The sequence below is a fragment of the Salmo salar genome, unplaced genomic scaffold, assembly GCF_905237065.1.
Source record: "Salmo salar unplaced genomic scaffold, Ssal_v3.1, whole genome shotgun sequence".
NCBI classification, from domain to species: Eukaryota; Metazoa; Chordata; class Actinopteri; order Salmoniformes; family Salmonidae; genus Salmo; species Salmo salar.
In genome coordinates, this window is record NW_025548783.1 from 1 (window position 1) to 24,830 (window position 24,830).

A 24,830-nucleotide genomic window follows, 5' to 3' on the forward strand; every position below is an offset into this window, starting at 1 on the left:
CACCAATGTACACAGGCCACGGCCCATGCTCGTTGGAGTTATTATGTGCCAGCTGGGCCTGTGGTGGTGACGTCCACAGGTGAGGTTGGGAGCAGCAGTCCCAGCCACCAGCTGGTTTGTCACTGTAACGTTCGCGTGAGCCTGTCACAAATTCGAGGAGAGTCCCATGTGCTCAGCACTGCGCTCGGAGGCCCTGGTGTCCAGATCGGAACGGCTCGGTGGCACTTGCCTCCCGGCTGCTCATGGCCATCACAGACCTGTCACAGGGAGAGAAGGAGAGGAGGTCAGGGGGTTAGGACCCTTAGAGAACTGGGGAACACTGATGGAATGGGGCTATAAGACAGTGGACAGGGCTGACATGGACAGACAGGAGTCTAAGATATCACGTAGTGTGAGTGCTAGAGAGAAAAATGGGGAAAAGAGAGAGAGACAGGGAAAGAGACAGTGATATTGTGGCTGTGCATGCTTATAAACATTATTATCAGAGCTATTGAGTGTATGGAGGGTGCTAGAACCTACTCTGTAATAAAGGTAAACAGAGCATGCATTACATATTCAGAACAATACTTTGAAACAGAAGATGAATATTTTTAATCAAAACCTAAGACATTTAGGAATAATAATTTTGGAGGGACACTGACAGACATAATTTTCCACATGGAGTTTTCACATCGATAAAACAGATGGCTGTAACAGACTCTCCATTCTTTCGTCAGAAGGGTTCTGCCATCTTTGCCCATGTTCTTCTACTCCACTCCAACCTTCCCTCCTAGTCCCGGAGCTATCTACCGGGCAGAGCGCACCCGCTACAAGCTCTCCACCCAGTAGGCAGTTCCGTCTCCCGAGTTCCAACAGTCCCGTCTCCACACAGTCCCGGTCTCCAAAGTCCCGTCAAAGGTCAAGAGGTGGATTCCTGCTCTCTTTATAATCCTTTTTCACCCCTTACCCTACCTTCACCATACCTTGCTGGGTATGCAAATCCTTGGTTTGACAGTGAAACTGCAGACACTACTAGACCAAAAGGTAACCTCCAGTCTACGGCAGTCAGCAGCAACACAAAGAGAGGTGTGGAACTTCACATGGTAGACTCAGTTATAGCTGGTGACACTAGTAGTAAACTAGCAAACAACCAGACAGACAGCAAGTAGAAAAAAGCTGAATTAGGAGTCAGAGCTGTGCTGCACTGGACAGGGGGAGGAACAGCAGGGCTGAGCTAGCCACTGAGTTCAGGAGATCACCGTGTCAGGGCCAGGTCTGTGTCAGGGCCAGGTCTGTGTCAGGGCCAGGTCTGTGCAGTTGTTCAGGCAGGCCAGGTGTAAGTCAGGGCCCGTAGTATGTATAGTGACACATGGGGGGAGAGGATGTCAGGGACAGTCAATGTCAGGGACAGGTCTGGCATGTGACACAAGGGGGTGTCAGGGACAGGTTCAAAGATCAGGGACTTAGTCTGTGGACACATGGGGAGGGGGTGTCAGGGACAGGCCCATCTGTGTAGGGACAGTCTGGTGACGATGGGGAGGGTGTCAGGGCGGTCTGTGTCAGGGACAGTCTGTGTGACACATGGGGAGTGGGGGTGTCAGGGACAGGTCTGTGTCAGGGACAGTCTGTGTGACACATGGGGAGGGGGTGTCAGGAGGTCTGTGTCCAATGGGACAGTCTCCAGTGACACATGGGGAGGAGATTGTCAGGGACAGGTCTGGTCAGGGACAGTCTGTTTGAACATGGAGGGGGTATCAGGGACATGGGCTTAATTGCATGCAGTGATGGAACGCAGTGTGACACAAACGGATAAACACTGGCAGGCACAAACAAGACCAGAAGTCTATACATACCCAAGAGATCTCACACACACACACAGCCCGTAGAATCTCTGGGTCTCCTGTTACTTGAGCAGCTCCTCTGTTGACAACAGAATCTGAGGCTCTGAGTTTGATCTGAGTGGTTGAACCGTTAAGAGCCTCTTCACTTCACAGTCCCTTTACCTCCATTCCCCACGAGATACAACACACACCCATACTGCCTGCCTGTAGAAGTGGTGAATATGCCTAGCCTTTTTCCACGCTATACTTTTCTGCCCATGAAAATGTATTCTCAAAAAGCTACGAGGTCAGAAGGGCACAGCCACTCTGCCAGCCAGGGAATGGGAGCTAACTAATCATATGCCCGGCTGTAAATGGACCACTCAACGACAATTATGTTAGCACAGCCCGAATAGAAATTGCTCCTGGGAATGCACAAGAAGCCATTCTGATTGCACGACAGACAGGGCGGGTCCACACCAGGCTTGGGCGGTACCTCGCCCCTGCCCAAAGTGTGGGGGGAAGAGCGGGAGGAGCAGCGAGGGAGACTTCTCCCTCCTCCCGCCAGACTTGTGTAAGAGGATGGAACAATACAAGAGCAGAGAAAAGCAGCCAAAGCCATCCATCCATCCAACATACTGTGTAGCTAACAGACAGACACATCCATGAGGCGGTCTTCTCAGCTCTACAGTCACACAGAAAACAAGCGTGGGAAAGCATAGAAAGATAAAATGTACGTAACCAACCATCAATTCACAGGAATAGTAATACTGTTTCTTTAATCCCAATAAATAACATTGATTATCAGCGTGTTGAACAGGGTAAATAAACCCTTATCTCAGCTCAGAGCCATTTCTCCTAATAAGTGAGAGTTATTGTTAGAGAGAGCTGATGATAATTCAGACTTAAGCCCTCTGGGGTATAAAGTGAGACTAAAGGTATTCATTTCATCGCCAGCCTCAATTACAGGTAAATGTGCTTAACAAGTCACATAACAAGTTGCATGGACTCACTGTGTGTACAATAAGTGTTTAACATGATTTTTGAATGACTGTCTCATCTTTGTACCCCACACATACCGATAATTGTAAGGTCCCTCAGTCGAACAGTGAATTTCAAACACAGATTCAACCACAAAGACCAAGGAGATTTTCCAATGCCTCTCAAAGCAGGGGCAAATAAAAGCAGACATTGCATATCCCTTTGAGCATGTTGAAGTTATTAATTACACTTTGGATGATGTATCAACACACCCCGTCACTACAAAGACACAGGCGTCCTTCCTAAGTCAATTGCCGGAGAGGAAGGAAACCGCTCAGGGATTTCACCATGAGGACAATGGTGACTTTAAAACAGTTACAGAGCTTAATGGCTGCTGATAGGAGAAAACTGAGGATGGATCAACAACATTGCAGTTACTCTACAATAATAACCTAAATGACAGAGTGGAAAAAAAAAATCATGCAAAATATTCTTTCAAAAAATAATTTCAAAAAAATACTAAACATGCATCCTATTTGCAACAAGGCACTAAAATAATACTGCAAACAAATTGACAAAGCAATTAACTGTTTGTCCTGAATACAAAAGTGTTATGTTTAGGGCAAATAGTGGTGGCTGCATCATGTCATGGGTATGCTTGTAATCGTTAAGGACTGGGGAGTTATTTAGGATTTTTTTTTAAAGAGCTAAGCACAGGTAAAATCCTAGAGGAAAACCTGGTTCAGTCTGGTTTCCACCAGACACTGGGAGATGCATTCACCTTCCAGCAGGACAATAACCTAAAAACAAGTTGACTCAAATCTGCTTGAAAATCTATGGCAAGACCTGAAAATGGTTGTCTAGCAATGATGAACAACCAATTTGACAGAGCTTGAAGAATTATGAAAATCATTTTTATTTATCTATTTATTCTATTTTTTTTTAAATGGGCAAATGTTGCACAATCCAGGTGTGGAAAGCTCTTCGGGACTTACCCAGAAAGACTCACAGCTGTAAATCGCACCAAAGGTGCTTCTACAAAGTATTGACTCATGGTGTGTGAATACTATGTAAATTAAATATTAAAGTATTTTATTAAAAATAAATTAGCTAACATTCCTAAAAACATTTTCACTGTCATTATGGGGGTATTGAGTGTAGATGGGTGAGAAAAAAATATTTTTTATCCATTTTGAATTCGGTTGTAACAACAAAATGTGGAATAAGTGAAGGGGTATGAATACTTTCTGAAGGCACTCTAGTGGAGTCAGTCATTCAAAAACTCATTTGTAATAACAGAAACACCTGCAGAAACAATATACTGAGGAGCAGAAATGCAAGCTGTGCAGAGACAACGCAACACAAGCCTCTTAATGGCTTATCTATGGTAATTAGTGTACTGATGAAAGAAAGCGACGCCAAGACACAACGGTAATCAGAACACAGCCCCTGTTCACCAATACATTGCAGTGTTTCTCCTAGGATTTTTTTTTCAGCAGCGGTGGCAAAGTGTCATGACATTTTGGTAATTTTAGATTCTCCCTGACCGTCTAGTTTTTATTCTGCTGATTGTTAGTTCTCAAAGATGATCTTATTTATAAATGTATTGCTCCATTATATTTTCTACATAATTTATATCTGGTTTTAGTCGTTTAAGTTTACGGAAAATGTTTTCCTATCCCGAGAAGTGTGTATGCATGCATGCATGTATGTATGTATATATATATATATTTTTACATTTGTAGTTTAGCCCCACATTTAGCAGTGTAGGTGCGCTGCTGATAAATTCATATTGGGGATTCACTGAACACAGTCAACAGATCCCCGTTCCCCAACACACTGAACACAGTCTACAGATCCCCCCAACACAGTCTACAGATCCCCCAACACAGTCTACAGATCCCCCAACACAGTCTACAGATCCCCCAACACAGTCTACAGATCCCCCAACACACTGAACACAGTCTACAGATCCCCCCAACACACTGAACACAGTCTACAGATCCCCCCAACACACTGAACACAGTCTACAGATCCCCTGTTCACTGAACGCAGTCTACAGATCCCCTGTTCACTGAACGCAGCCTTGCCGTGCATCCTCTTGGAAACCGAGCCCTTATCGTCACCAGATAAACCCTGTAGCCTAAATGGTCAATGACATTCACAACTGTAGCTTAGAACATACTGCAGAAGACTGCTGTGAAGTTTAATTGCATCTCAAAAGGATCATATTGAAAACATAACCACCAAAACAAAATCTCAACAATAAATCACAGCTTTCAAAATGAAGGTCCAAGACACTAACAGACAGATGATTGAGAACCCAGCACAATGTCTGAATGATTCAAGTCTGAAAAGGCTACCAAAAGCCTTAGTAGGTATTATCTGGCACTTAAACCATTACGCCTGACTTTCCAACGTGCTCCTTCCTTCACCAAATACATACTCTTTGGTAAGGACAGAAACCAAGACCTACCTTCCACATAGTAGCCCTCCTTATGTTCATTGCAAGCTGTTGGAGGAGTCCGTAGTACCCAAGGCAGCATTGGTTGAGGAGGACGTAGCTGCTCGGAGCGACTCGCTCCCTGCAGCAGCAGCAGTCTCACACAGCCTCCTATCGTCTTGGGTTCGTGTGTGTGTGGAGTCTACCTGCCAGAGCCCCTCAGTAGGCGCCTGACGGAGTCAGTGACTCGCCCCAGCCTCAGACAGCACCAAATCAACAGCTGGCCCCTGTGATGTCAGCTCTAGCTCAGCCACTCACAGCACCCCGCCTCGCTGCACCCAGGCAGGGGCAGCAAGCACATCTCAGAGGAGGTGTGCGGCTGAGAAGGCTAAATTGGGCACTTTCTTCATTACCGATTCTGCTGCCCTGCCATGCGCTTACACCAGAGGAGGGAGGCGAGGGACAAAGGAAAGGAGGAGGGGAGACAGAGAGGAGAGAGAGAGAGTGAGTAGGGGGACAGAGGAGCGAGACAGACGAGAGAGACAGGAGGGGCGTCTGTCTCCCCATATACAGCAATGAGAGAACAGGACAAACCATGCACCATGGGATGGATGGCCAATGAGAGAACACGACACACCATGGGAGGGGATGGTGGCCAATGAGAGAACACGACACCATGGGAGGGGATGGTGGCCAATGAGAGGACAGGCTGTTCAAAGTGGACCTTGCCCATTACAGTTGGGTATATTTCAACCAGACGGAGACAAGGTACAAGACTGCTCCAACCAACTAGGACCGGGCGATATGGCCCAAATATCATATTACTGCATACAAATTTAAAAAATGGATGGTATTTGCCACTATTTTAGGTTTTTGAATAATAAAAGTTGTACATTTTCTTTATGAGTAGGGAGTGATCCTAGGGTGGCAACACATACATACTAAGTGATTTCAAAATGGATCTTTCTCCATTCTGATTGTTTTATACTGTTCAAATTCAAACAAAAATCATTTTCATCATTTTTGTAAATTCCTGCAATCATTTGAGATCATTCCACACTGCCACGTAGGGCTGCACGATATGGACAAACAATATAGGCCTTATTTTTAACCAAACGTTGCAATTGGAATTTGACTTGACTTTGACTTTAGAGTAAAACACTTGTGACCTGTTGGAATCATGGAAATAGAATGACTATTCTAATTTTATAGTTAGAATATAATAGTGGGGACTTTTAATACAGTGTTGTTTGACATGACAACAAATGAAAATGCCAGGGAGGAGTTATTGTGACAAGGTAGGAACCAAAGTGTTGTTTCCAAGGGGACCCTATAACCTTTGGCTACATTGAATGTTCTCTTAGCTACTTCATGTAGCGAACATATTCATGCTTTGGCGTATTCCTCTGATTTAGAAGATACTGTTGCACAAACATGCTGATTTAGGTCTAAACCATCACTGGTAGTATCAGGCTGTAAAGCTAATTACGTTTGCTCAGACTCAATACATTTATTAACTACAAGTGCACCTCTTCATCCTCAGGAGGCTGAAGAAATGTTGCTTTTCACCTAAAACCCTCAAAACCTTTTACAGATGTACAATTGAGAGCATCCTGTTGGGCTGTATCACCGCCTGGTACAGCAACTGCACCGCCCTCAACCGCAAGGCTCTCCAGAGGGTAGTGAGGTCTGCACAACGCATCACCGAAGGTGTAGGTGTCCTGTAGGTGCCCTCCAGGACACCTACAGCACCCGATGTCACAGGAAGGCCAAAAAGATCATCAAGGGCAACAACAACCCGAGCCACTGCCTGTTCACCCCACTACCATCTAGAAGGCAAAGCCAATACAGGTGCATCAAAGCTGGGACCAAGAGACTTAAAAATGGCTTCTATCTCAAGGCCATCAGACTGTTAAACAGCATCACTAACACAGAGAGGCTGCTGCCTACATACAGACTCAAATCATTGGCCACTTTAATAAATGGATCACAAGTCACTTTATATAATGTTTACATACCCTACATTACTCATCTCATATGTATATACACTGTACTCTATACCATTTACTGCATCTTGCCTATACCGCTCGGCCATCGATCATCCATATATTTATATATACTTATTCCATCCCTTTACATTTGTGTGTATAAAGGTAGTTGTGGAATTGTTAGATATTACTGCACTGTCAGAACTAGAAGCACAAGCATTTCGCTACACTCGCATTAACATCCGCTAACCATGTGTATGTGACCAAATACAATTTGATTTAGATTTGAACTAGTTAGCTAGCTAGCCAGCTAACTAGCGATTAGTGGCAAACAAGATTTAGGCCAAACTTGTCAAGACAAACTAGCGGTTGTCAGATGTAAGAAACACAAGCTAATAGTGTAATTATAGAACACTAGGGGATTTACATTAAGAAGCAAAGTGAAAACAGCATCATTGTCATCAACATTTTTGCATGTGCTACATTGACCATGCAGACTGAACACAAGTGTCTTGTGGTCAAGCAACAACAAATGGGGCTAGGTGGGGGCTAGGTCTGTGTGGAAAGCGGCATGGAGAGATGGAGAGCAGAGAGAGACGACTTTACACACGGTGTATCACATTTAACAAACCAAACATTCAAATACCGCTATAGAAGGTAAAGTAAAAACCCAAACCGGTCCATGCATCAATACCAGTATATGGTAAAATACGGTGTACCGCCCAGCTCTACAACTAACCACAGAAAATATGCTCAAGTCAATTGTAATATGTTATTAGAGTGCTACTAATTAATGGAGATGTTCAGAGCGAATATAAAAACGCAGTTATAGGGGACATCATGTGTTATTTGTTCCAATCCCTTAAAAACGGAAGTAAATATTAGATGCTGTCAGAGTAGGAGGAGGAAAGCTCTCCCTGTCCCTTAGCAAGAGACGCTGGTGACAACTGATCTGATCACATGTCACTACAGTTACAAGTTCACCAACTACAGTAGCTACGCCACCAACACGGCCACTGAATCTCATAAACCCAACAGCCTAGCAAACTGCCAGTAGTCTCCTGTTATGCACCCAATCAATAAACAACAAGGAATCAACCACGTTGCAATGTTCACTGTGTCAAGATGTGAAACAGGATGGGCCTACCTACGTTACTGACGTCTGACAATACCATGAGGAGGAAGTTGGATAAGAACATAAAGCATTTAGCGTACAATTTCATGCATGATCCCCCACCACCACCACACACAGACGCACGCTTGCGCGCGAGCACACACACCTGAGTAATTAACACAGCATCAGGCTATTCAATATTCTGAATTTACACCCCTAATTTGGACATAAATCAAGAGTTGTGTCACTGCACTCCTAACGGCAGAGCCTCCAGCTATGAAAGCCGAATCGTTGCGCATTGTCTCAGAATGAATGGCAGCACTAGACAACCAGGATAGATAGTTCATAGCTCAGGCAAGAAGTGTGCCTCCTTGACTTTATAAATAGACATTAAAATAAAATACGGCAGTGAAAGTTATAAAACTGTAGCCTAGAATAAGTCACTCTCAAACCAAGCTATAGCCCTAATGTTTACAGAACAATATAACTACTCATCAAACAAACCCACAGTGGGGTTCTGCATCTAGCTATTAGCTAACTGGAGCATTTCCTCTTTGATTAACGAACGTCAAAGCCAGACAAAAAAGGGACCACTATTTCAACAAAACTGCGGTGTCTCGGCAACGCTTCATACATTAGCCTATTAGGCCTTGCGTTTTAATTTGCTGTGAGAAGTGACGGATGTGCTTAGTTAGGCTATAGTTCTCCATTTACGGCAACAGCATAACACTATCCTAATGAGCCTCCCTTGGGTTGAACAGGCAGCAGGGAAACACTCATGTAGTAGACTCTGCATCCTCATTATAGAAGCGGTAGGAAAGACTGAGCTGACAACATGTCACCCATTTACTTTAGTAGAATAAAACACTTCATCACACCAGCCAAGCCAATGGTAGGCACCATAATTACTGTAGGTATTTTTATGTTTTTACCTTTATTTAACTAGGCAAGTCAGCTAAGAATAAATTATTTTTTTAACAATGACGGCCTACACCGGCAAAACCCGGACGAAGCAGGGCCAACTGTCCACCGCCCTATGGGACTCCCAATCACGGCCGGTTGTGATACAGCCTGGATTCGACCCAGGGTGTCTGTAGTGACGGCTCTAGCACTGAGATGCAGCGCCTTAGACCGCTGCACCACTCGGGAGCCCAGGTGTGCCTGCATAGAGAGATCCCAGCAAATTGGCAATCAAATTACACGTTATTGGTGGCATGATAGTGATTGAACATTAATACATTCCCTACTTTAGAATGAAAGCCTGAAAACAAGCCCTGTCAGTGACCGTTCTTTCAGCACTCCATCCCTCTGACAAGAGGAATAGCAAGCGATATGAGGACAGCTGAACATGATACATGAAGAGAAGTGTCATGCAGAATATGTCAAACACAATTAGCCCAAATAGTTAGTGGGGCTTTAGCGTCATGGTCATGACATGCCTTGAAATAAGATGTTGCCCATGCTCCAATTATGAACTGCACCAGAGCTCGAGGACTATGTGAAGGTGTTTTGTTTGTGTATTGTGAACGGGTGAGAGAACTGCGGTGGAAGGACACCTCTTGTGGATGTTCTCAACAGGTACCTCGGACTGGGGAGAAACGGTCTCTCCACCATCTTAGCATGTTATTTATTCTCACATTGACATATACAGGCTGTGAACCATTGCCCTTTGTGGACAGCTAACGCGAAAACAAAGTTACTTCAAAAGGCACGAACTGCAGGATATAACGTTAGTGTTCCTTAGTTCTACCAACTAGAACAGTGTTATTTCAAACATATATATTTAGTTTGTACAGAGGTATCCTCCCTGCATGCCTAAAATACATAGCTAACTAGCTAGTTACTATTGTTGACCAGCCAACAGCGAGTTTGTAAAGCTAGCTAGTTATTGATTATGCAAACGAGCAGGCCTTGTTTGCGGCGCTTCGGGGGACGCTAGGTACGTTAGCTAACCACGATAAATGAGAACTATTTTAGCTAACTAGCTCGTTACCAATGACTTGTTTGTATTCAAATCAAGCAATCTAAACGCAACTCTTACCTGTGCCAAGTTGAACTTTGAATTCCTTTGAGTTTAGCTAGGTAGCCAACAAGCTAGTTAGCTAAGGTAGCCCTTCGGCTCGACAAATTATTCCGACCTTAGCTAGTTAGCTAACTAAGCTAGCTAAATTTGCCACTAAGATTGTAATTTGATAACCTAACTACACAAATTCACCGTTAATCCCCCACAAAGAACGTGTGCGAAGAAACAAACACATGTTGTCTTACCAGAAACGTTGACAAAACAGAATGATGTATAAAAACAGCTGTAGCGGCGTGTGCCCACGGAAAAGATCAGTGTGTAGCGACAACAGACTGAGGCTAACATTCGGCACAAGACGAAACAGAAAATCCGGGACATTGGAGAGTACAGCAGGAAGCATTGGGACTGACAGTTTGCCCAGCAAATCCGAATGAGCGTCCAGTGATCGTTCTACTGTAGGGGTCATGTACTACTAAAATTAGATGTAATTGAGCATGCTTTTGAGTCTGATAGAAAAGTCGATATGCATTTGAAATCACTTAGAAAAGTATCGTTGGAAAAAATAAAAACTGCTTTTTATTCAAGATTCTAGAAAGTTGCAGGCTTCTTATCTTGAACGCAACTCCTATGGAATTCGCTACGCAAACTACGTAGCTACTGTCAAAGTTTCCCGCGAAACTTCTGCACATGTAAATCTGTCTCAAAACATTTCTGCACTGGTGGTCTGTATCCTCTTACTAATGATTTTTTTCAAACTAACAAGTGCAAGCCTTAGCATGTATAATCTCTTGTACATGGTTTGAATTTAGTTGAGCTGTAGCTAAAAACGTGGAGAGTATTTGCTGTGCAAAATGAGCTAACGTTACCGTGGAAGTTAATGTAACCGTATTTGTCAGAGTACCTTTGTAACCATCCTCCTGTATCCCTATTCTTCCTAGCATCAATAGTCTTCTCGTTCTTTGTCTTACCTGAACAGATATCCTTGCACTGGGTAACCCAACAGTCTCTTAGCACCATACCAATGTGAGCAGAGGAGCGGTCGTCTCGTGGCAGTTCAGCAGCATGTTCCTCATATTGTCGCAGGTAAATACATGCCTTGAGATGACAGTTGAGCTGAGACATGGTGCATCACCAAGCTGTAAAACAACACTGAAGGCATTTTAGTCATTTAGCAGACGCTCTTATCCATCTGACATTAGTGAGTGCATACATTTTCATACTGGCCCCCGTGGGAATCGAACCCCCATGGAGGCAAATTTGAGTAGTGCCTCCATTTTTGCAAAATGCCAAAGCCAGGCCAGATTATTAATTGTCAGCCAGGGTTGTTTTTCTTCTTACTGTTGTTTTTTCGCTTTCTCTTTTCATTCTCTGCAAAGGCATCTAAAAGTCAAGACGGCCATGAGTGAGGTCCAGGATAGGGATTGTGATCCCCAGAACTCCCATGTTGACAGGAGATGGGACAGTCAGTTGTCAGTCCTCCCAGACAAGCTACAACAGAGACTGATGCCATTCCAAAAGGAGGGGGGGTCAAATTCGCCCTATCAAAGAATGGAAGGTAGGTGGTTGTTAGTGAACTGGTTATCAATCAAATGAATTGATTTCTAAAGCCCTTTTTACATCAACAGCTTTGTCACAATGTACTTTACAGTAACCCGGCCAAGGCCCCAAACAGTAAGCAGAAGCACAGTTTGTGCTCACTTTATTCACTAAGTCATTTTTACTTTAAAAGCAAAAAAATACTTAACATTTGTATTAAGCCTGTAGCCTGAATCACCTCAGCCTCACACAATGTGAGCAGCAGAAGAAAAAGCCAGCCAGAGCCAGACTACTCGTCCGTCTGTCCGTCCCAGCCAGCCAGCCAGTCAGTCAGTGGATGTAAGAATCCCAGGGGACAGTCAGGTCAGAGTAGTCAGCCTGAGCAGTAGATCAATACAGGGACAGTAGAAGTGCTGTACTGTGAGGATTAGTCATCCAGTCAATATGTTGGAGGTATCAATGTGACAGTAAACACTATCTTGGCTTTGTAGGGCTCTGTGTACGGTTTCTCCATGGAGACTAGTGATGCAAGCTGTTAGCAATCAGGAGAGCAGGGCCAGGTGCTGTGTTGGAGTTGTTGTAGTAGTGGGACCAGAGGCTGAGGCAGATCAGAGCAACACACACATTGACTGCCAAGTTTGGTTTGTCTTTTAGGACACCCTCCGTGGACAGAGGTTGACATGTTTGTATTGAAGAACTCTAGCTAATAGTTATAAATTATACAGACACTTCTAATAGAGAATCAGGTTGTTTGATTGCCCACCTCGCATCAATATGTAGCCTGGTTTGGAATTAAGTTGATGCCAATTTATTTATTTGTAATGCAATTTAGAAAGGCTGGGAGCCTAATACTAATCTGGGAGCCTGACACTAATCTGGGAGCCTGACACTAATCTGGGAGCCTGACACTAATCTGGGAGCCTGCCACTAATCTGGGAGCCTGCCACTAATCTGGGAGCCTGATACTAATCTTCTCAGGATAATGTAGTGTCAGTTACATTGCATTCCACTCAGGCATAATGTCAGTTACATTGCATTCCACTTGGGCATAATGTCAGTTACATTGCATTCCACTCGGGCATAATGTCAGTTACATTGCATTCCACTCAGGCATAATGTCAGTTACATTGCATTCCACTCAGGCATAATGTCAGTTACATTGCATTCCACTCGGGCATAATGTCAGTTACATTGCATTCCACTCGGGCATAATGTCAGTTACATTGCATTCCACTCAGGCATAATGTCAGTTACATTGCATTCCACTCGGGCATAATGTCAGTTACATTGCATTCCACTCCAGGCATAATGTCAGTTACATTGCATTCCACTCGGGCATAATGTCAGTTACATTGCATTCCACTCGGGCATAATGTCAGTTACATTGCATTCCACTCGGGCATAATGTCAGTTACATTGCATTCCACTCAGGCATAATGTCAGTTACATTGCATTCCACTCGGGCATAATGTCACTTGGCTTAAAAATTCTATTTGAATGAGGTTGTGCGAAGTACATCACATGCCATCTAACTAAAGCGTTATTGTAAGTGTCTGCGGGGCCACTTGTAAGGGTTGCCACGCCCGACGCTGGTGTTACAACAGATCAATAGACAGATAGACTGTGTTGTTGCTTCTCTTGCCTGAGCTTCAAAATTACTGTGAAATTCAATACCACAGCCGATGTTGATGTGTGCATCAAATCCCCGGAGCCCAACACAGGTCCCCAAACACACAACTGGTCCCCGATGATATTCTCAGTTTGGATATCATGTGTGATTTGTCACATCCTTAGCCAATAGATTTAAAGATATGACTTAAAATAAGTTTAAACTACCCCCCTCCTTATTGTATGATATAAACAGTGTTTAATTTGAGATGGGGGTGTCATTGTCAGCCAGGCATTTGCTTTGCTGAGCCAGACTAAGCAGAAACAGCTCTACATCAATTATAAAGGCTTATTATTGAATTAATTACAAAATGCTGATTCATCACGATGCACTGATGAGGAAAATGTGACAAGTATGTAAAATAACTTTATTTGCATGCTGACATAGGCCTAATGAATGACTTAGCTTAATGATCCTAGAGCTTGTAGATCTCATAGGATTAGTGAGGTGTGTTCCCATTTAAAAAAAAGTTTTGAAGTTTTATTGTTTTCACGTGCACAAGTACAGTGAAATGCCTTTTTTTTGCTAACTCTAAACCCGACAATACAGTAATCAATAACTGTGTAATACTAAAAATAACATAAGATTGTTGATATTGAAAGAGGTCCCAGAAAGATAATCCCAGTACTTAAATAGCCTACCTGCCCGTTGATAAGAAAGCATGAATAAAATGAATGTATGGTAATGTATGAGGCTCAGTGTAAGTAGTCTAGTCGATGCTCCATTCATTGAAGACAAGACAAAAGACTTAAATGATTGTGTGGAAGGTCAAAGACCCCGCCTCCATCCTGGGAGGAAGAGCTACCTTTACAGACATCGTGGTGCTGGTGGGTTTCACAGATAACATTAAAAAGTTGTTCAACGTGCTGTTGTCAAGCAACGGTGGCAGTCAGAGCATCCTCCATGAAACCAGCTGTCTGGCTGAACGGCGTCCTATTCCCTGTATAGTGCATTACTTTTGACAACAGCCTGGGCTAAAAAGTAGTGCACTATATAGGGATCAGGGTGCATTTTGGGATGCACCCAGGTTATTGAAAGAAGAATGATTAATGCGTGGAGAAATGGAAAGTACCTGGCTGAAAGGAGCCTCTCTCGCTGTCTTTCTCCCTCTGTTTTCTCTATCTCTCTCTCCATTTCTCCCTCCCTCTCTCCATCTCTCTACTCCCATTGTGTGTGTATGCATTATGCTGGTTGAGCAGAGTGGGCTGGCAATTAGAAGAAACACCAGTGGAAGTGCTGTTCAACTGAAGCGGAGGGAGGGGGATCACAACTGCTTTTCTCATGGGCAGACTAGCTCTACCTACCTGGGTTACATTTTGAATACAACATCTCATGATCATTGCAGACTAGCTCTACCTACCTGGGTTACATTTTGAATACAACATCTCATGATCATTGCAGACTAGCTCTACCTACCTGGGTTACATTTTGAATAAAACATCTCATGATCATTGCAGACTAGCTCTACCTACCTGGGTTACATTTTTGAATACAACATCTCATGATCATTGCAGACTATCTATAACTAACTGGGTTACATTTTGAATACAACATCTCATGATCATTGCAGACTAGCTCTACCTACCTGGGTTACATTTTGAATACAACATCTCATGATCATTGCAGACTAGCTCTACCTACCTGGGTTACATTTTGAATAAAACATCTCATGATCATTGCAGACTAGCTCTACCTACCTGGGTTACATTTTGAATACAACATCTCATGATCATTGCAGACTAGCTCTACCTACCTGGGTTACATTTTTGAATACAACATCTCATGATCATTGCAGACTAGCTCTACCTACCTGGGTTACATTTTGAATACAACATCTCATGATCATTGCAGACTAGCTCTACCTACCTGGGTTACATTTTGAATACAACATCTCATGATCATTGCAGACTAGCTCTACCTACCTGGGTTACATTTTGAATACAACATCTCATGATCATTGCAGACTAGCTCTACCTACCTGGGTTACATTTTGAATACAACATCTCATGATCATTGCAGACTAGCTCTACCTACCTGGGTTACATTTTGAATACAACATCTCATGATCATTGCAGACTAGCTCTACCTACCTGGGTTACATTTTGAATACAACATCTCATGATCATTGCAGACTAGCTCTACCTACCTGGGTTACATTTTGAATACAACATCTCATGATCATTGCAGACTAGCTCTACCTACCTGGGTTACATTTTGAATACAACATCTCATGATCATTGCAGACTAGCTCTACCTACCTGGGTTACATTTTGAATACAACATCTCATGATCATTGCAGACTAGCTCTACCTACCTGGGTTACATTTTGAATACAACATCTCATGATCATTGCAGACTAGCTCTACCTACCTGGGTTACATTTTGAATACAACATCTCATGATCATTGCAGACTAGCTCTACCTACCTGGGTTACATTTTGAATACAACATCTCATGATCATTGCAGACTAGCTCTACCTACCTGGGTTACATTTTGAATACAACATCTCATGATCATTGCAGACTAGCTCTACCTACCTAGGTTACATTTTTGAATACAACATCTCATGATCATTGCAGACTAGCTCTACCTACCTGGGTTACATTTTGAATAAAACATCTCATGATCATTGCAGACTAGCTCTACCTACCTGGGTTACATTTTGAATACAACATCTCATGATCATTGCAGACTAGCTCTACCTACCTGGGTTACATTTTGAATACAACATCTCATGATCATTGCAGACTAGCTCTACCTACCTGGGTTACATTTTGAATACAACATCTCATGATCATTGCAGACTAGCTCTACCTACCTAGGTTACATTTTGAATACAACATCTCATGATCATTGCAGACTAGCTCTACCTACCTGGGTTACATTTTGAATACAACATCTCATGATCATTGCAGACTAGCTCTACCTACCTGGGTTACATTTTGAATACAACATCTCATGATCATTGCAGACTAGCTCTACCTACCTGGGTTACATTTTGAATAAAACATCTCATGATCATTGCAGACTAGCTCTACCTACCTGGGTTACATTTTGAATAAAACATCTCATGATCATTGCAGACTAGCTCTACCTACCTGGGTTACATTTTGAATACAACATCTCATGATCATTGCAGACTAGCTCTACCTACCTGGGTTACATTTTGAATACAACATCTCATGATCATTGCAGACTAGCTCTACCTACCTGGGTTACATTTTGAATACAACATCTCATGATCATTGCAGACTAGCTCTACCTACCTGGGTTACATTTTGAATACAACATCTCATGATCATTGCAGACTAGCTCTACCTACCTGGGTTACATTTTGAATACAACATCTCATGATCATTGCAGACTAGCTCTACCTACCTGGGTTACATTTTGAATACAACATCTCATGATCATTGCAGACTAGCTCTACCTACCTGGGTTACATTTTGAATACAACATCTCATGATCATTGCAGACTAGCTCTACCTACCTGGGTTACATTTTGAATACAACATCTCATGATCATTGCAGACTAGCTCTACCTACCTGGGTTACATTTTGAATACAACATCTCATGATCATTGCAGACTAGCTCTACCTACCTGGGTTACATTTTGAATACAACATCTCATGATCATTGCAGACTAGCTCTACCTACCTGGGTTACATTTTGAATAAAACATCTCATGATCATTGCAGACTAGCTCTACCTACCTGGGTTACATTTTGAATACAACATCTCATGATCATTGCAGACTAGCTCTACCTACCTGGGTTACATTTTGAATACAACATCTCATGATCATTGCAGACTAGCTCTACCTACCTGGGTTACATTTTGAATACAACATCTCATGATCATTGCAGACTAGCTCTACCTACCTGGGTTACATTTTGAATACAACATCTCATGATCATTGCAGACTAGCTCTACCTACCTGGGTTACATTTTGAATACAACATCTCATGATCATTGCAGACTAGCTCTACCTACCTGGGTTACATTTTGAATACAACATCTCATGATCATTGCAGACTAGCTCTACCTACCTGGGTTACATTTTGAATACAACATCTCATGATCATTGCAGACTAGCTCTACCTACCTGGGTTACATTTTGAATACAACATCTCATGATCATTGCAGACTAGCTCTACCTACCTGGGTTACATTTTGAATACAACATCTCATGATCATTGCAGACTAGCTCTACCTACCTGGGTTACATTTTGAATACAACATCTCATGATCATTGCAGACTAGCTCTACCTACCTGGGTTACATTTTGAATACAACATCTCATGATCATTGCAGACTAGCTCTACCTACCTGGGTTACATTTTGAATACAACATCTCATGATCATTGCAGACTAGCTCTACCTACCTGGGTTACATTTTGAATACAACATCTCATGATCATTGCAGACTAGCTCTACCTACCTGGGTTACATTTTGAATACAACATCTCATGATCATTGCAGACTAGCTCTACCTACCTGGGTTACATTTTGAATACAACATCTCATGATCATTGCAGACTAGCTCTACCTACCTGGGTTACATTTTGAATACAACATCTCATGATCATTGCAGACTAGCTCTACCTACCTGGGTTACATTTTGAATACAACATCTCATGATCATTGCAGACTAGCTCTACCTACCTGGGTTACATTTTGAATACAACATCTCATGATCATTGCAGACTAGCTCTACCTACCTGGGTTACATTTTGAATAAAACATCTCATGATCATTGCAGACTAGCTCTACCTACCTGGGTTACATTTTGAATACAACATCTCATGATCATTGCAGACTAGCTCTACCTACCTGGGTTACATTTTGAATACAACATCTCATGATCATTGCAGACTAGCTCTACCTACCTGGGTTACATTTTGAATACAACATCTCATGATCATTGCAGACTAGCTCTACCTACCTGGGTTACATTTTGAATACAACATCTCATGATCATTGCAGACTAGCTCTACCTACCTGGGTTACATTTTGAATACAACATCTCATGATCATTGCAGACTAGCTCTACCTACCTGGGTTACATTTTGAATACAACATCTCATGATCATTGCAGACTAGCTCTACCTACCTGGGTTACATTTTGAATAAAACATCTCATGATCATTGCAGACTAGCTCTACCTACCTGGGTTACATTTTGAATAAAACATCTCATGATCATTGCAGACTAGCTCTACCTACCTGGGTTACATTTTGAATACAACATCTCATGATCATTGCAGACTAGCTCTACCTACCTGGGTTACATTTTGAATACAACATCTCATGATCATTGCAGACTAGCTCTACCTACCTGGGTTACATTTTGAATACAACATCTCATGATCATTGCAGACTAGCTCTACCTACCTGGGTTACATTTTGAATACAACATCTCATGATCATTGCAGACTAGCTCTACCTACCTGGGTTACATTTTGAATAAAACATCTCATGATCATTGCAGACTAGCTCTACCTACCTGGGTTACATTTTGAATACAACATCTCATGATCATTGCAGACTAGCTCTACCTACCTGGGTTACATTTTGAATACAACATCTCATGATCATTGCAGACTAGCTCTACCTACCTAGGTTACATTTTGAATACAACATCTCATGATCATTGCAGACTAGCTCTACCTACCTAGGTTACATTTTGAATACAACATCTCATGATCATTGCAGACTAGCTCTACCTACCTGAGTTACATTTTGAATACAACATCTCAAGATCATTGCAGACTGGTGTTGCCTACCTGGGTTACATTTTGAATACAACATCTCATGATCATTGCAGACTGGTGTTGCCTACCTGGGTTACATTTTGAATACAACATCTCATGATCATTGCAGACTGGTGTTGCCTACCTGTGTTACATTTTACATTCTAGTAATTTAACAGACGCTCTTATCCAAAGAGACTTACAATCAGTCCATTCTACTAAAGAAGCCCAAACCACCACGAACAGCCATGATAATCATAATTAGGAGTAGCCTAAAACCTATTTCAATATACAGTGCATTCTGAAAGTATTCAGACCCCTTGACTTTTTCTAAAATTGATTACATAGTTTTTTCCCTCCTCATCAATCTACACACAATACCCCATAATGACAAAGCAAAAACAGGTTTTTAGAAATGTTTGCAAATGAAGCACCTTTGTCAGAGATTACAACATTGAGTCTTCTTGGGTGTGACGCTACAAGCTTGGCACACCTGTATTTGGGGAGTTTCTACCATTCTTTTCTGCAGATCCTCTCAAGCTCTTTCAGGTTGGATGGGGAGCGTCACTGCATAGCTATTTTCAGGTCTCCAGAGATGTTCGATCGGGTTCAAGACCGGCTCTGGCTGGGCCACTCGAGCATTCAGAGACTTGTCCCGAAGCCACTCCTGTGTTGTCTTGGCTGTGTGCTTAGGGTCGTTGTCCTGTTGGAAGGTGAACCTTCACTCTGGAGCAGGTGTTCATCATGGATCTCTCTGTACTTTGCTCTGTTCATCTTTCCCTCGACCCTGACTAGTCTCCCAGTTCCTGCCGCAGAAAAACCTCCCCACTGCATGATGCTGCCACCACCATGCTTCACCGTAGGGATGGTGCCAGGTTTCCACCAGACGTGACACTTGGCATTCATGCCAAAGAGTTCAATCTTGGTTTTATCAGACCAGAGAATCTTGTTTCTCATGGTCTGAGAGTCCTTTAGGTGCCTTTTGGCAAATTCCAAGAAGGCTGTCATGTGCCTTTTACTGAGGAGTGGCTTCCGTCTGGCCACTCTACCATAAAGGCCCGTCTGGCCACTCTACCATAAAGGCCTGATTGGTGGAGTGCTGCAGAGATGGTTGTCCTTCTGGAAGGTTCTCCCATCTCCATACAAGAACTCTGGAGCTCTGTCAGTGTGACCATTGGGTTCTTGGTCACCTCTCTGACCTCCCTTTTCGACCTCCCCCTCCCTTTGGTTTTCTATCCCCAGGGAAGGGGTCTGAATACTTTTCAAATGCACTTTCCGAATGCGCTGTAGCTACTATCTGAAAAATAAATGCTAGAAAGAGTGTTGGTGGAATCCGTTATGAACAGGGAAGTGTAGATAAAGCCTGTTTTGTGAAGGCTGGTGGAGGGAACAGGCTAACAGCTTATAACCTTGTGAGCACGGTAATAAAACTGTCATCATTGATCTGTGGAGGTACTACACTTAGAATTGCAAAGGGAGGAAGCTGTTGTGTGATTATTTTTGGAGTGGCAGTGGCTCTGTTGTATCCAGCTGATGGAAAGACCTGAATGGAAATCATATCTCTTATTTGTGCTGATATTGCTTATGTCATAATACATTTAGCAATATCAACTTGATTCTTAGTTTGAAATGGTGACCATAGTCTAGGCTATATTGTTACTGCACACTCACTAGACTAATATCTCTCACTAGACTAATATCTCTCATATATATATATATATATATATATTACTACAGTGTCTTCAGAAAGTATTCATACCCCTTGACTTATTCCACATTTTGTTGTGTTAGTGTTACGTTCCCCAGCAAGAATGTCGCTCAAACAGAAGAGGGAACTAACAGAGTCACTGACAACAGCCAAAACAGGTGAGGTTTAGGCGGGGTTCTGAAAGACACTCATGGGGGTGTCCACTGGAAGTTGACTAGCAACAACAACTGGGACCTAAAAGACACCCACCATGAGCGCCAACTAAATTTTCCCAAGAAGAGGCAAACAAAAGGACAAACCCACATCTTGAAGACAGGAAACAAACTAAACATCAGATGAAGGAATGTTTGTGTAAAAATCACAATAGGAAGCGCCAACTGAAGGTGTTAACCTTTAGTCGAGAGTTTCAAGTCCTTGGTGTTTTTGGACCATGTTAGTTCGTTGGTGATGTGGACAACAAGGAACTTAACTCTCGACCCGCTCCAGTACAGCCCAGTCGATGTTAATGTGGGCCTGTTTGGCCCTCCTTTTCCTGTAGTCCACGATCAGCTCCTTTGTTTTGCTCACATTGAGGGTGTGGTGCCAGGACAACAACGTTAGGTCTCTGACCTCCTCCCTATAGGCAGTCTCATCGTTGTTGATCAGGCCTACCACTGTTGTGTCGTCAGCAAACTTAATGATGGTGTTGGAGTCATGCTTGGCCACGCAGTCGTGGGTGAACAGGGAGTACAGGAGGGGACTAAGGACACACCCCTGCATGCTGCATAACATGATGCTGCCACCACCATGCTTCACGTTGGGACTGTGTTAGACGGGTGATGCACTGTTCCTGGTTTTCTCCAGACATATCGCTTTGCATTCAGGCCGAAAAGTTCAATTTCAGTCTCATCAGACCACAGAATCTTTTGCCTTATGATCTCAGAGTCTCAGGTGCCTTTTTGCGAACTCCAGTCGTGCTGTCAAGTGCCTTTTTTTCAGGAGTGGCTTCCGTCTGGCCACTCTCCCATAAAGCCCACATTGGTGAAATGCTGTAGATACACAGTTGTTCTTCTGGCATGTTCTCTCATCTCAGTCAAGGAACTCTGTACTTTTGTCAGTGGTCATTGAGTTCTTAGTCACCTCTCTGACCAAGGTCCTTCTTGCCCAGTTGTTCAGTTTGGTCAGACGGCCAGCTGTAGACAGAGTCTGGGTAGTTCCAAGGTCCTTCTTGCCCAGTTGTTCAGTTTGGTCAGATGGCCAACTGTAGACAGAGTCTGGGTAGTTCTGTATTTCTCTCAATGATGGAGACCCACTGTGCTCTTGGAAACAATTGTTTTATACCCTTCCCCAGATATATGCCTCATCACAATTATATCTTGGAGCTCTACTGACAGTTCCCTGGACTTCAGGGTATAGTTCCTGCTCTGACATGCACTGTCATCTGTGGGACCTTATATAGACAGGTGGGTTTCTTTCTATGTCCAAACAATTGAATTGGTCGCAGGTGGACTCCAATCAAGTTGTGGTGACGTCTCATCGTTGATCAAAGGAAATTGGATGCACCTGAGCTCAATTGGGAGTGTCATAGCAAAGGGGTGTGAATACTTACAGTATGTAAATTAGATATTTCTGTATTTAATTTTCAGTAAATTAGCAGCTTTCTAAAAACATGTTTTTACTTTGTCATTATGGGTAGAGAGATTCAGGCTGTAACACAACAAAATGTGGAATAAGTCAAGGGGTGTGAATACTTTCTGAAGACACTGTACATACATACTCACTCACACACTACACTGACACTCCCACACAAACCCACACACATTCATATACACTACATACACTAACACACACTTCTACACTCATCATTGTTACTGCTACTCTGTTCTTTATTTTACTCTTATTATTATCTATCCTGATGTCTAGTCACTTTACCCTGCCTTCATGTACATATCTACCTCTAATACCTTATTATTATCTATCCTGATGTCTAGTCACTTTACCCTGCCTTCATGTACATATCTACCTCAAATACCTTATTATTATCTATCCTGATGCCTAGTCACTTTACCCTGCCTTCATGTACATATCTACCTCAAATACCTTATTATTATCTATCCTGATGTCTAGTCACTTTACCCTGCCTTCATGTACATATCTACCTCAAATACCTTATTATTATCTATCCTGATGTCTAGTCACTTTACCCTGCCTTCATGTACATATCTACCTCAAATACCTTATTATTATCTATCCTGATGTCTAGTCACTTTACCCTGCCTTCATGTACATACCTACCTCAAATACCTTATTATTATCTATCCTGATGTCTAGTCACTTTACCCTGCCTTCATGTACATATCTACCTCGTACCTCTGCACATTTATCTGGTATTGGTACTTCCTGTATATAGATGCACATTGCTCTGGTACTGGTATTTCCTGTATATAGCTGCACATTGATCTGGTACTTCCTGTATAACTCCATTCTTGTGTATTTAATTGTATTCCTCTTGTGTTACAATTTTTTATTTATATTATTATTTTTAAACTCTGCGTTTTTGGGAAGGGCTCGTGAACAAGCATTACACAGTAAAGTCTACACCAGTTGTATTCGGCGCATGTGATCAATCCATTTTGATTTGATTGCTAGTGCAATATTGCGTGAACACATGAAGTATTCTATGTCCTCCACTCTCAACCCCCGCCGTTCTCTTCTCTGTTTCAGGTGTATGATCGCAGATGAGGTAAGCCGTGAAGCACACACAACCCAACTCCCCGTCCTATCAAATCTATTTTCCTCAAATAATAGATGCTATGCTCCCTCTGAATTCATTTGTCAAGTTTAAGAAACCTTCCTAGCCATGTAATCATTTTTGACACAGTCATTGTAGAATGTGTTGGTGTCTCAGAATTTCATGAACACTCCATCACATGCTGTTTGCTTACTTTTGAGCCAGGCAATGATTGTGTTCGGTTTATTTTGTTTTTGAAATGAGTTTTCATCGATTATATACATACAGCATTGTTTTCATCCTCCATATTGTATTGTTAATCCTCTTCTCCAGATGGGTCTAGGGAAGACAATGCAGGCTATCTCTGTGGCCTACGCCTACAGACAGGAGTGGCCTCTGCTCATCGTGGTGCCCTCCTCTCTAAAGTACCCCTGGATCGAGGAGTTGGAGAGGTGGATCCCTGAGCTCAACCCTGGAGATATTAACCTGGTGGAGACCAAGAGTGACACACTGTAACGTTACCCATTTTAACTTGACCTGGACCTGGACTCTGGTCTGCTTTTCCTGCGCTACTTGGTTGTGGTCCTGGTTGTCCTACTGAGTTCTCCACCTGTTAAAATGCAGGTTCATGTTTTTGTTTGTTCTGGAGGCACCTCTGCAGAGTGGTCACTAACTAGCACAGCCACAAAGTCATCAAATCTTAAACCTAACCTTAACCACACTGCTAACCCTAATGTCTAACCCTAACCACACTGCTAACCCTAATGTCTAACCCTAACCTTAACCACACTGCTAACCCTAATGTCTAACCCTAACCACATTGCTAACCCTAATGTCTAACCCTAACCACACTGCTAACCCTAATGTCTAACCCTAACCACACTGCTAACCCTAATGTCTAACCCTAACCACACTGCTAACCCTAATGTCTAACCCTAACCACACTGCTAACCCTGATGTCTAACCCTAACCACACTGCTAACCCTAATGTCTAACCTTAACCACACTGCTAACCCTAATGTCTGACCCTAACCACACAGCTAACCCCTAATGTCTAACCCTAACCCTTAACCACACTGCTAACCCTAATGTCTAACCTTAACCA

General features: G+C 42.8%; 2 long non-coding RNA genes across 2 annotated transcripts; both read left to right on the forward strand.

Annotated features, from left to right (window-relative positions):
* The first annotated feature begins 10,928 nt into the window (after window positions 1-10,928).
* On the forward strand, window positions 10,929-11,867 carry LOC123733289 (uncharacterized). The gene is made up of 3 exons (XR_006763724.1): window positions 10,929-11,070; window positions 11,325-11,431; window positions 11,725-11,867. It is a non-coding gene; the product is annotated as an uncharacterized lncRNA (long non-coding RNA).
* A 3-nt stretch (window positions 11,868-11,870) lies between these two features.
* On the forward strand, window positions 11,871-24,232 carry LOC123733290 (uncharacterized). Its single transcript, XR_006763725.1, has 3 exons — window positions 11,871-11,903; window positions 23,719-23,737; window positions 24,059-24,232. It is a non-coding gene; the product is annotated as an uncharacterized lncRNA (long non-coding RNA).
* Window positions 24,233-24,830: the final 598 nt, after the last annotated feature.